Below are 12,327 nucleotides of genomic sequence, written 5' to 3' on the forward strand. Positions count from 1 at the left end.
AGAGAGAGAGAGAGAGAGAGAGAGAGAGAGAATGTCTCTGAACTGGTGGTTGTGCCGGAGCACGTTGGGATACCAGGAACTTCATGACTTCACATGTGTGTTTTCCATGTGGGACTAGGAAGGGAAGATTTCCTCTATACAAAACCACACATAGACACACACACACACACATACACGTGCATACACTCATTTTGTTCATATGTATATGCGTGTGTGCTCACAGTCGTCAATGTACCCCAAGCACACACAGGCACACATACACAAAATACACACACACATAAAACAATCAGCCATGCAGATGGAAAATAAATGGTCTTAGCCCCTGTTTTTTTCCTCCTCTGCTAGCCCTGCTCGCTACAGCCCCCGATAGCTCCGGCCCCACTCACTCCAGCGTAATTTACTGCAGCTGTCTTCAGACGCACCAGGAGAGGGCGTCCGACCTCATTACGGGTGGTTGTGAGCCACCATGTGTGGTTGCTGGGATCTGAACTCAGGATCTCATTACGGGTGGTTGTGAGCCACCATGTGGTTGTGGGATCTGAACTCAGGACCTTCGGAAGAGCAGTCAGTGCTCTTACCCGCTGAGCCATCTCGCCAGCCCATGACTTATCCTTATAAGTGCTTTTCTAAAGAACATGCAGAGAACAAAGAGGATTGCTCAGCGCTGCTCAGCCGCCTTAGCCAGTTTAAACGCAGCAATCCTCTCTCTTCTTCACTCCCCTGCTCTTTCCTAAGGTCACTCAGAAACTTTTTTTCTGAGCCTAACAGGGTGGCACGAAGCAGTTCTGCCTTCCTTCCCAGTCAGCTCTGCTCTGAGAAGGCCCTTTCCCACCTGGGGCCACTGTTCCTTGTTTACACATTACCCCTGGATAGGACTGATTTCCGAGTCTAGTGTATCCTCACCTTCCTTCTGTGTCTTGCTCACCTTCAGTTGAGCCTGGAATTGGGGATGCTGTGGTGAGCAGGGAACATCTCACTTGTTTTGGGAGTGTATCTGACTTGTAGAGTTTCTCTCCCCATCCAGGGACTTCCATGTGCTTTCACAGTGGTGTGTCTCTTGTGGTGGCCCTGTGTCTTGTCACCAATTCCATCATCTCCGACCTGAGCTGAAGAAATGAACCTGCATCATTCCTTCCATTTCTGTCTACTTAGGATTCCTTGGTTCAAAAAATCATCCAAAAGCCTTAGGTATAACTGATAGGGCATTGCTAAATGCAGCAGTTGGCAATTCGCTGAGAGGTGAAAGAGATTTTCCTCTTATCAGATTCTGCTAGGGAGGGGGGGAGGGTGTATCCACATTCTCTTGTCTGTCTGTCTGTCTATCTACCTATTTTTTAATGTGGTTTTGACTAGCATGACAGAATGACACCAGCAATAACAAAACACCTTCTCATTCCAAAGATGAAAAGCTGCAGCAGAGCCGTTCACTGGAGAGCTTTTCTTTCAGGAACTGGGACGGGGTTTCTCCTACATCACTGCTGTGAGTTCTAGATCCTCGCTCATTGTGTGTCATAGATCTCACTTGGGGTTTGAGTCTTCTTTAGTACTACTGTGTGTGTGTGTGTGTGTGTGTGTGTGTGTGTGTGTGTGTACGCGCATGCTTGCATGTGTGTATTACTGTGCAGCCTCCTTGAATGCAGCTTGGGAGCATTGGAAAGCTTTGGCTACGGTTTGGACTTGGGTCTCAGGTCAGAGCTCATCTGTCTGCATCATGTCTATCCTCCTCATTGGTCCAATGAGGGTGCGAGCTGGGCACAGTCCCTGAAAGCTAGGGGTGGGGGTGGTGAATTTGACTGACAAGATCATTGCTCTATCTGTTCTTGTTAAAGTCACCATCTTTGTCTGTCCAGGCCTGCAGTTACTCCTTTAATACAGAGGACTTGGAGAGATGGTTCTGTAAGGAGGATTAAGTCACAGTAGGGAGACTGAGGCACAGTGAGGAGACTTAGAAGCCCCAGCATGGTGAATGAGGTTACTGCTTTCCTGAGTTACTGGACACTATGTCCCCCAGGCCAGGCCATGAGGCTCTGTGGGTAGCTGTGGGGTGGGAGGAGAGACCTGGGCTTTGATCTGTCTCCTCTTGGGTTTTGGGCTGAGAGCAGGCCAGTCCACCTGCTGTGTTCTGAATGTGTCCAGATTCAGGTGTTGAACTGTAACCCTGTATGTGATGGCATTAGGGGCAGGGCCTCTGGGAGGCTGTTAGGTATTGCTGGGTGGTTAGGTATTGCTGGGCACACAGCGGGCACAAAGCCCTTATCAAAGATAACTCTGGAGAGTTTTCTTCCTTTTCCATCAAGTAGTGACTGCAGAGAGGCATGACTGGGATTCAGAGAGCAGCTCCATAACTAGCACTAAACCCCTTACTATTTCTTCCATCTTAGAGCAGCCAGCCTTTAGTACTGTGAGCCATACCTTCCTGTTATGGAAGCCACAGAGCACCAGGCAGCCCTACTGTGACCTACCACCCTGGAATTTCAGGGAAATTCCAGCCTACCACCATGAGGACCAAGTAGGAGCCTGGGTCTGCCAGGCAACACTTGTCTGCATTTGCTGAAGTAGGTCAGAGCCTCAGTTTCCTCATGTGTGGAACAGTTGTCCTTACAGCAATGGCCGCCCCTTAGACACTGCTTGAGATAACTCTGTGTAAGCCTTAGGGAAGTCAAGTAGGCTTCGTGAACTCTCTGGAGAGTTTGGGGTCCCACTGTTCTGCTCCCTGGGTGCTGAGCTGACTCATTTCAGCTCCTGAGCTGCTTGGGCCTTGTGACTTGTTCCCCCCTACCCCCCTAATCATCAGTTGACTCATTTGCATGAGGGGAAAAAAGGAAGGAGAAATACAGAAGTTTTAGGAAGGCAGATGAAAAGAAGAAGAGGGGCTGGGGACTGTCTGTAAAGTGCAGAAGAACCAATCTTGCTATGGTTGCGTTGACATCTGCCCATGCCTGAGGCACACTTCAGGATCTTGGGTCAACAGAGGTCCCCCAAGGAGATTGAACATGAGTCAGCTGAGCTGGAACACACACCTGGGACAGCACGGGGCAGCAGTCAAGCCCTGGCACTGAGCATCTGCTTTTACCCAAGAAGGACCAGCCCCTGGCACCTGGACTCCATGATGTTCTTAGCCCTCGGCCCATCCTCTCCCTTACTGGCTGGGTCCCAAGCTCTGTTCTATCTGTGACACATCCAAGATGCCCAGTCCTCTACAGAGACCACAGCAAGGGCCATACGTGTCTTTTCTTCCTGTTGCCCTTTAGCAGTTTTTGGAGGCCTAGGCTGACACAGGTGTGCATTTCTGTGAGGACCAGATGATGTTCTGATGTATGCAAGGAAGCCAGTGGGATTTCTAGCTCTGTGTGATAAGCCACTGGTGTGGATGTCCCTTTCTAGCCTCGTTGTCTCGTGTCTAGACTTACCCTCCCTCAGGTCCCAGAGCACCAGACAGTCCTACTGTGATAGAAACAGGCTCCATCTCCACTGTGGTAGGATGAGTGCACCATGAGCATTTGAGACAGAATGAACTTGGTGGTGCTTTCTTGGGCTTCAGCATTGAAGATAAGAACGTCCATACTTAACTCCCTACGCTCAAGGAGTAGAAGTGATGGACTTTTCCCATATGGTCCTAGATATTTTCCTCGGAAAAGTGAGCCAATTTCACTAGTAAAAAAAAACAAAACAGAAACCCCCAAATCAACTAAACAATTTCCCATTAAAACAACAACAGACGGCAAAGCCCCAACCCACTGTGAGCTGAGCTCTTGCACTGAACATGTGTTTGTCAGTTTCCTGGGCACTTGGGTACCCGGTGGCTTGTACAACATAATTTCTGAGGTTTAGTATTTCTGAAGTTCTGAATCTGAAGGTGGGGTGAGCAATTACAGGTCAATAGTGCAGTGACATGGGACACTGCAATGTCTCACCTGACACAGGCTTGTGGCATATGCTCAGGAAGAATGTACATCAGCCAGTGCTATCCACAGGTTACATCAGAGATGCTGAGCCTTCAGGCATGGCTGTTTACCTGTCACATGACACTTCTGTTCTTGCCTGTTATTGGAGGTGGCAGCTTCAGGACCGAATGATGACACTTTCCCCGAGAGACCTCCATTATGTCAGCTCAGCAATTACCCAGTGTTCTTCCACTTGGCTCCCCACCATTTGTCCTAACAATGGAAGTAGTTGAATTTTAAGCTGGACAATTTAACAAACATTTCTACCGAGCTGGGCCCACATACAACATTGACTTCAGGGGAATTCCAGCCTACCGCCATGAGGACCACTTGGGAGTCTGGGTCTGCCAGGAAATGCTTGTCTGCATTTGCTGACGTCTTTCTGCTTGAGAGTTTTAGAGGGGGGTAGTTGGTGTGTGTGTGTGTGTGTGTGTGTGTGTGTGTGTGTGTATGCTGCTGGGTAAATGGTCTGCCTCAGCTACCAGTTTGACAGCTGCTTTACAGCGTTGTTTTTTGAAGTCATTGAAGTTATTTGTTGGTGTTTGTGTATCCATAGCAGAATTGAAGGGAAAGTAGAGGGATTTCTCTCTGCTTCTGCATAGCCTCTCTCACCATAAGTATCTGTCATAACTGATAGCCTACACTGACACATCATTACCATCCAGAGTGCATTCCACAGTCAGACTTACTCCTGGTGACTGTCTTTGTGTTATTTTTCACATCACTGTGGTAAAAAAAAAAATACCTGGCATTAAACAACTTAGAGGAGAAAGCATTTATTTTGGTTCATGAATTTAGAGGTTTAGCCCACTCTTCTTGGCGATCATGATCGTGGGAAAATGTGAAGGAGGTGCTGTCCGCCTTGTGGTGGAGAGGAAACCCCTATTTCCCTACAAGGGATTAGGAACCAGATATAAACCACACAAGTCCCCAGTGCCCTGCTTCCTCCGGCTTGGCTTCATCCTCTAGAGCACTGGTTCTCAACCTTCCTAATGCTGTGACCCTTTAATATAGTTCCTCATGTGGTGACCCCCAACCATAAAATTACTTTTGCTGTTACTTCATAACTGTAATTTTGCTACTGTTATGAGTCATGTAAATATCTGGTACACAGGATATCTGATATGTGTCCCCTTAGTAAAGGTCCATCAACCACACAGGTTGAGGATTGCTGCTCTAAAATTTCCAGTACCTTTCCAACTTCAGCCATCAGCTCAGGAACCAAATACAACATGTGAGCCCGTGGGAGGCATTTAATATTTAAACCATGACTGTTATTCTCTGAGTTTGGACAAATGGATAGTACAGTAAAAGTATCATAGAGAGTATTCACCCTGCCTAAGTGTCCCATGTACTCCTTTCCTCTCCCAGCTTCTGGTGACCACCATTTTTTCTTGTTGTTGTCTCTGTAGTTTTGTTTTGTTTTTCTCAGAATGTCACATAGGTAGAATCCTACTGCAGGGAATCTGTTCAGATTTATTTCTTTTTCTCACAGTCCACATTTTTATATCTTTGTGTTTCATGGTTGAGCAGTCCAGCTCCTTTCAGCAACAATGGCACCTCTACTGCCACGATGACCATAGTTCATTTATCCGTTCACATCTTGCTTGCTCCAAATTATCACTGGGGTGGGAAAAGCCATAAGCGTCTTCAAACTTTGCCCTTTAAGGGACACTTTTGTCTTTCCCATATGGTCCCTTTCCGGGGAAGCTATCCTCAACTTTGACCTGCTCTTGGTGAGGAAGCTCAATGAAGAGTTCAGAGCTGGGGGCCTTGTTCCTGAGAGGGAGGGTACACCTGAGGCTCAGGATATGGGGGTGGCCTGCCCATTAGGGAAACGTCCCCTGGGCTTTGAGCTTGCCTTGGAGTCAGTGATCCAAGTGTAATCTGTTATGTAAGCAGCCAACACTTACCTTGTGCATAGAAATACATGTTTTTAAACTCCATATAATCTGAGCTCCAAACAAAACTGTTGACTGTAGACTTCTGGAGCTTCATTGAAGGGATCAGGGACTTCATTGCTTTACTGGGGAGAAGCCAAGGCTGTTTTCTTTTATGCTTTCTTTTGTGACAGTGTTACTTTTATTTATTTATTTTTAGCTCAGGTGGGAATGACATTCATTTTGTAGCCTAGACTGGCCTCAAATTTATACCAGTTCCCCTGCCTCAGCTTTCTAACTGCTAGGATTGCAGGTGTGAGTCACTGCAGCAGCTAACCAAGCGCTTTGAAGCCGGCTATGATGTGTGACCAGATTGGCAGGAAGAACCATATTGTCTTGTATAGTTAGCAGTGTAAATGTCACTTTGTGGTGACATGTTTGCTCTCCAGCCAGGTTCTATATTTAAGCTATGTTTGTAGAGGATTACTTTCCTTACCCCAACAATAGGCCGAAAGGGAATTATTATAGGTGTGTACCATGTAATGATGCGTTAGTCAACACCGGGCTGCACATCTGATGGTGGTCCACGAGCTTGCGTCATCTGGTGATAGTGTAGTGGTCCGGGGTTGTGCAAGCACACTGTATGGTGTTTACAAAGTGACAGTCCTGTATCACCACATGTTTCTTGGATTGAGTCCTCATTGTGTGTGGTGCAGGCCTACATAATACTCTTCTGAGATACTACATTTATTTTAAATTAACACCAGAATTTTAAAAACTACCCTTTTTGATTCTTCAAGAGTCAGTCCATATTGTGTTGTAACAAATAAAATAGACCTAGTATATCTCTAGAATGAATCTGGACCAATTTACCCTCTCATTTGACTGTTTGCCTGTAATCTGTTGCTTGCTATGGACACAGGAAGAACATGGGTCCCTTGTGTCCTTCACAGGGTTTGGGTTAGACCTATGTACCTTGAAGACTCTTTAAAGTAAGAGGCTACCTTCCCATGGCCTTTGATGGGGCCCTGAGATGATGGGCAGCTGTCAGTGAGGACATGCAGGTGATTTGCTTGAATTAGAACTGGTGAGATTCCTTGGGAAACCTGCTTCTGTGTTCCATCCCTGTGACTCTGGACAGAGGCAGGCGGATTTCTGAGTTCGAGGCTAGCCTGGTCTACAGAATGAGTTTCAGGACAGCCAGGGCTACACAGAGAAACCCTGACTTGAAAACACACACACACACACACACACACACACACACACACACACACAAAACCCAAAACTTCCTGGAAACAAACTAGGGCCTGGAAGACAGACAGCACCTGTTTGACCCTGAGGGACAGGGAAGAGGGCAGCAGGCCAGGTGGGCAGTCCCACAGGCAGCCTGACAGAAGCCCTAAGGTGCCACAGCCCAAGTCTCCAGAAACACTCAGACTGAGTCCTCTAAATGAGAGGAGTACTCAAGGAGCACTGGGAAAGCACACTGCCCTATCCTGCCTCAATGCAGGCTGACTGACTGATGCTACGGATCTCCAGCGCTCCGTGAAAGTGCCTGCTTACCATGTCTCCGAAAATTCCCTCAGTCACTGATACTCCAGGTGTCTCTAGAGCGAGTTCTCACAGAAGCCACAGCCCTGGGCTAAGAGGGGGCTGAAGTCCTTTTCACAAGCCCAAAGGGAAGGTGCCCTTGCCTTAATTTCACAGACCTCACTAACGTGAGGTAGAATTAGAAGTCAGACCCAGGTTTTTAAATATAGGTTCTAAAATTTTTGAGGCTGCTCCAGGTAGCAACACAGAGGAATTCCCATTTTTAAAGTTCTGATCTTAACAAAAAAGGCAAAGGCAGAAGACATGAGTAAGACACCCTATTCACAAAATTCACATAGTCAGAAGGCAGAAAAATAGTCACCCAACATCTGCATTTAAGGAACAGGTGCTCACCAATAGCTGGTCATGAGTTCTGTTCCCCTCCTCTAGACTCAAGACCTCCAAGACCCAGTGCCCAACCCTGTTCTGTGGGAACACAGGGCAAGTGGTTGTGTATTTGTTATTCTCATCACAAAAATAGAATCTGTTTTGATATCCACAGTGCCCCTCCTCACTGGTAACAACCTGCCTGCAGGAGGTCAGGTGGCATCTACTGGCCCTCCCAACTTCCCTGGTCAATATCATGCAGATACCCCATTAATGGTCTCCTAACCAGAATAGACCAACCAACAGATGACCGTGCTTGAACTGGCCAAACTGTAAGGGTCAGCAGGGAATCTTCTGCCTCAGGTTGACCTCTGGGATTAAAGGCATGTGCCACCACTGCCAGGCTCCAGGAAGATGTTTTGTGATCCTAGTCCATTGATTCTGCAGCCAGGGTGACTGCCTGGATTAGATTTCTCAACTGTGTGTAGGCCAGGTTTTCCTGCAAGTTCCTGAAGAGCAGGCCTCTGTCCCCTTCTTTCAGAAGTACGTGAGTTTGTGTCTGCGTCAATGTTGCATGCCCATGTGTCCATGCCTTTCCCCACTGGATGCATGAACCTCTCTACTCTAGCCAGCACTCTGGTTTTCCAGTCCAGTCCTGCTTATCGGTGATACTGCTGTGTGGTCCCCAGTATCTGGCTTTTCTCTACAGGCCTGACTAGACTTGCCGCTTCTGGGTGCAGAAGATTGGTTGGTGACATTGGCTGGCTTCCATAATGAAAACATAACCTCCTGCCTCATCAGCTAGCTACCCGTATTCATTATCAGCTTGGGAAATTCTTGTAATCACATTTAGTTCTGCCTTCCATCACTCCTGCTTTCTGCTCTCAGAAGCAGCGGCTCCTGACGTGAACTTGTCCTCGTGTTTCCCTGCTGACACTGGCTTTCCTATGAGGAGTGCCTGTCTTCTTTCTGGAAGATTCTCATGTGAGCTAACGTCTCATTCAACAGCACTCCCTCATCTTCCCCATGTGCTTCTTGCCCCGCCCCCCTCCTTTGGGACTGCTGTTCATATTTGGAACTTGATCTACCAGGAATGTCTCCCTGATTTCTGCTTTCTTATGGCTGTCTTACTTCTAAGCCCATGGCACCCCCTAGTCCAATGACCTCTTGTTTCTTCTCTTTCCAGATCCCACTACGGTCTTTACAAGTGAGAACCCCACTTGGGGGTGCGGGGGAGAATCTATCTACCCATTCTTCCCTTGACCCCTAGCGGGAGCCTTTCCCATGCCCCTCAGGCTGGGCACAGGTGGAGGAACACCCAACCAGGAGGCCACTGGGATGTTATTTATACATATTTGAGATACTGTGGAACCTATCCTTGTGTTTCCCAAGGAAGCACATCTCAGAGAAGTTCTGACAGTCTTGGGAATCTCTGGTCCAGTCAGGGGTCTTTCTTCTAGTATCTTCCCAGTATTGTCTTCCAGAAGCTAAGTTTAGGCTAGGAGAGGTATTCTGAACACCTTCTCCTACCCTAACAGGACTTCTCTGTCCTGCCTTGGTGGTATCTCTATAGACTTCTCCTTAGGGTATCTCCGTGTGTCTTCATCCTCATAAGACTTTCAGATACTTCACTTTGCCTCCTGGCCACGTGCTTCCCCCAACACTATCCTGTGTTGTTGTCCTGTGTGAGTCTGGACAGCCAGCCCGTTGGTGATGACTGTATGTGCTCAGGGCCACATCGTGGTGGTCTCTGGGATGACCTTCCTCGAGGTGGGGTGTATTCCATGTAGAGGTTTATGTCCTTGCTGGTGCTGTATTTCAGTTCCAGCTACTTCTAGAATAAGATTTTGAGAGAGACACATACCCTGCCACACCTCTTTTTTAGCAGCAGGGTTGAAGTGACTACATTCACCAGTCCTCAGCTCTTTAACTTGCAAAATCAAGCTTCTGTTTACAAGGCTCTGCCACTTCTTGTAAAGCTGTTAATTTTAGGCTGGGATTCAGGAAGTAGCCACCCACACGTTCTCCTGAACACAGAAATAGCCCCAGAGCTTCCTTCTTCCCACCTCCCAGGGCAGCAGGCAGAACTCATTTTTGTGTTTCCAGACTTTTGATTCACCTGAGAATTCCCCAAGACTTTCTGAACAAGTGGGTGGGTAAGCAGGGGAGGACACTGGAGGAGTCCAGGTTTTAGCCCTCCTATTACAACAAGCATCTAAGCATCTCCCTGCTTACCGGATCTTAGGGACAATTAATACTTGCTGAGCCTTTGGGGGGGGGGGAGAGCTGAATGAATGGAATGTAGAATGTAGAGTAAAATCTACAATTCCAGTCTTATTGTAGATTTCCTTCTTTTGCATTTGAAGAGCCCCGTGCATACCTCGAGGACTTGTACCTCTTCAGGTTCTGACCTTGATGGCCTTGAGAATGGGGTTGGGAGAGGAGACGTGTAAGGCCTGTTTATTGTTTATTTTGCGGGGCTGAACTTTGATCCTAGAACCCCCACCTGCTAGGTCAGCACTGTGCTCCATCTCTGACACCTTTGTGGGTTCCTTTACTGGGGCTTCTTAGGCCTGGATGGAGTACTGATGACGTGGGACAGAGGTTGCTTGTAAGTAATTCTTTATGGTGTTATCTCCTACAGAGTTGGCCTGAACTGGGTTGTGAGAACACTGATGGTCGATTAGTGTTGGATGGTAGGTTAGTGTGAGGTGGTGGCTATTTATGGAATAAATATGGAATAAAGATTTAACTAGTCAGATAAAAAGATTATAGTAACTTTAACTTTAAATTTTTTTAAAGATTTATTTATTTATTTCATGAGTGACTACACTGTCACTGTCTTCAGACACACCAAAAGAGGGTATCGGATCCCTTTACAGATCCCATTGTGAGCCACCGTGTGGTTGCTGGAAACTGAATTCAGGACCTCTGGAAGAGCAGTCAGTGCTCTTAACCTCTGAGCCTTCTCTCCAGCCCTTACTTTAATTCTTAAGTGATGTGTTTTATCTTTCATTATGAGTCATTGTATATGTCTGTGTGTATGCACATGTGAGTGCAGGTGCCAGCAGAGGCCAGAAGAGAGTGTTGGATCCTGTGGAGCTAAAGTAAGAGGCAGTAACTGGAAGAAGGCTGCTGAAACTGAACTCAGACCCTCTGTAAGAGCAGTATGTGCTCTTAACCATTGTGCTGTCATTACTTCTTATTTATTTTATATTACATCATTCTTAGACACTTTGTACAAAAATGTCTTGCAAGAAAATTTCCCTTAGTTTTCTGATTTAAGTTGAATTCTGGAAGACACTACAATTTCTTTCTAATAGGTGAGTGTCCTGCCCTGAAATGTGGTATTTGATTAGCCATTGTGAATGACTAGTGTGTGAAGGAATGAATTGATGAATGACAGGAGGTTGACACCACTGACCCAAGAAGAGTTGGAGATGTGATGGATAGCTCTCTGTCTGTATTTAAGGTGCTGGCTGAAAGGGACCGCCTCCACTGTGGAAAGCCTTCTATTTGTGAAAACCCAGACCCTTCTGTGGTGTTGGGCACCTTCTCTCTTATCAGCCACTGGCCATTGTGAATCAGCTACTTGACCTGATAGATGAGCCTGCGTGATGGTTTTAAATAGAAATCTCAGATTCTGCATGACAGAAGCTTATGTAAAGTGCTGCCTGACTGGGTGCCCTTTACTGATGGGAGGGCCCTTTCCTGGTGGACAGTCTGGTGAACATGAAGCCAGCATGGGAAGCGCGTAAATCTCCCTGTGGACGCTGTAAATGCCACTCACTCTCAGGCCTTCAGAAACAGCCACTCTTCCTTCCAGCTTTTCTTTGTGAGGAGGAAGGGGGGTGAGATGTTAGCAAATGACAGGTTAGGGGTCTGGACATTTGTACAGGAATCTCCTATGGAGTATACAAAGTACTTTGACCTGGAATTGGGTGGGGTAGCTCATTCTTGTCTCCTCCCTCTTGACTGCTCCCCTGGAACATAGCGGTTGCTGTGTTACTTGTGTCTGGCTGAGTTACAGCTGCATTTGTGGGAGGCCGGAAGGAACATATTCAGATCCCTCTCTCTGAATGTGAGCAGAGATGTCCTGCTGGCACTCTTGTCTAGGAGCAGGAAGGATAGACTTAACAAATCCCTTTATTTAGAGTTGTTGAAAGAAATAAGGGAGATGTGAATGTGTTTGCCATAGGACAAAAGGAGGTGGGGCAGGTGAGGTGGATGCTCAAGGCTGGTGACAAGCTCATGGCTCCTTTCCAGTGGTTTATGAGAGACTGGATGGCTCAGTGTGTCTTCTTGAAGTCCTGTCTGCCCACCTGGTAGTGTTGGCTTCCTTTCAGCGTGGCAGCTGGTTGTATCCATGGATGCACTTGCAGTAGAAGCAACAGCTGCAGCCCCTTAAGTCGGGGCTTCCAAAGTTCCACCGTATTTACTCTGGGTTTATTGACACACAGCTATGTTCCCAGTACTTAGGCTGAGGCAGGAGGATTGCTGTGCATTTGAGCCTAGCTTGAGCTTCAGAGTGAGTTTAACCCTTCTACTTTCCCATGAGAAGAGGAAGGTCAGGAGGAAGAAGAGGA

General features: G+C 47.2%; 1 protein-coding gene across 5 annotated transcripts in view; it reads left to right on the top strand.

The window, feature by feature from the left end:
* Nucleotides 1-12,327, top strand: part of Tns3 (tensin 3) — a 238,778-nt gene that overhangs the window by 67,806 nt on the left and 158,645 nt on the right. The window lies entirely within an intron of this gene.

The sequence above is a fragment of the Mastomys coucha genome, unplaced genomic scaffold (assembly GCF_008632895.1).
Source record: "Mastomys coucha isolate ucsf_1 unplaced genomic scaffold, UCSF_Mcou_1 pScaffold22, whole genome shotgun sequence".
In the NCBI taxonomy this organism is placed as follows: Eukaryota; Metazoa; Chordata; class Mammalia; order Rodentia; family Muridae; genus Mastomys; species Mastomys coucha.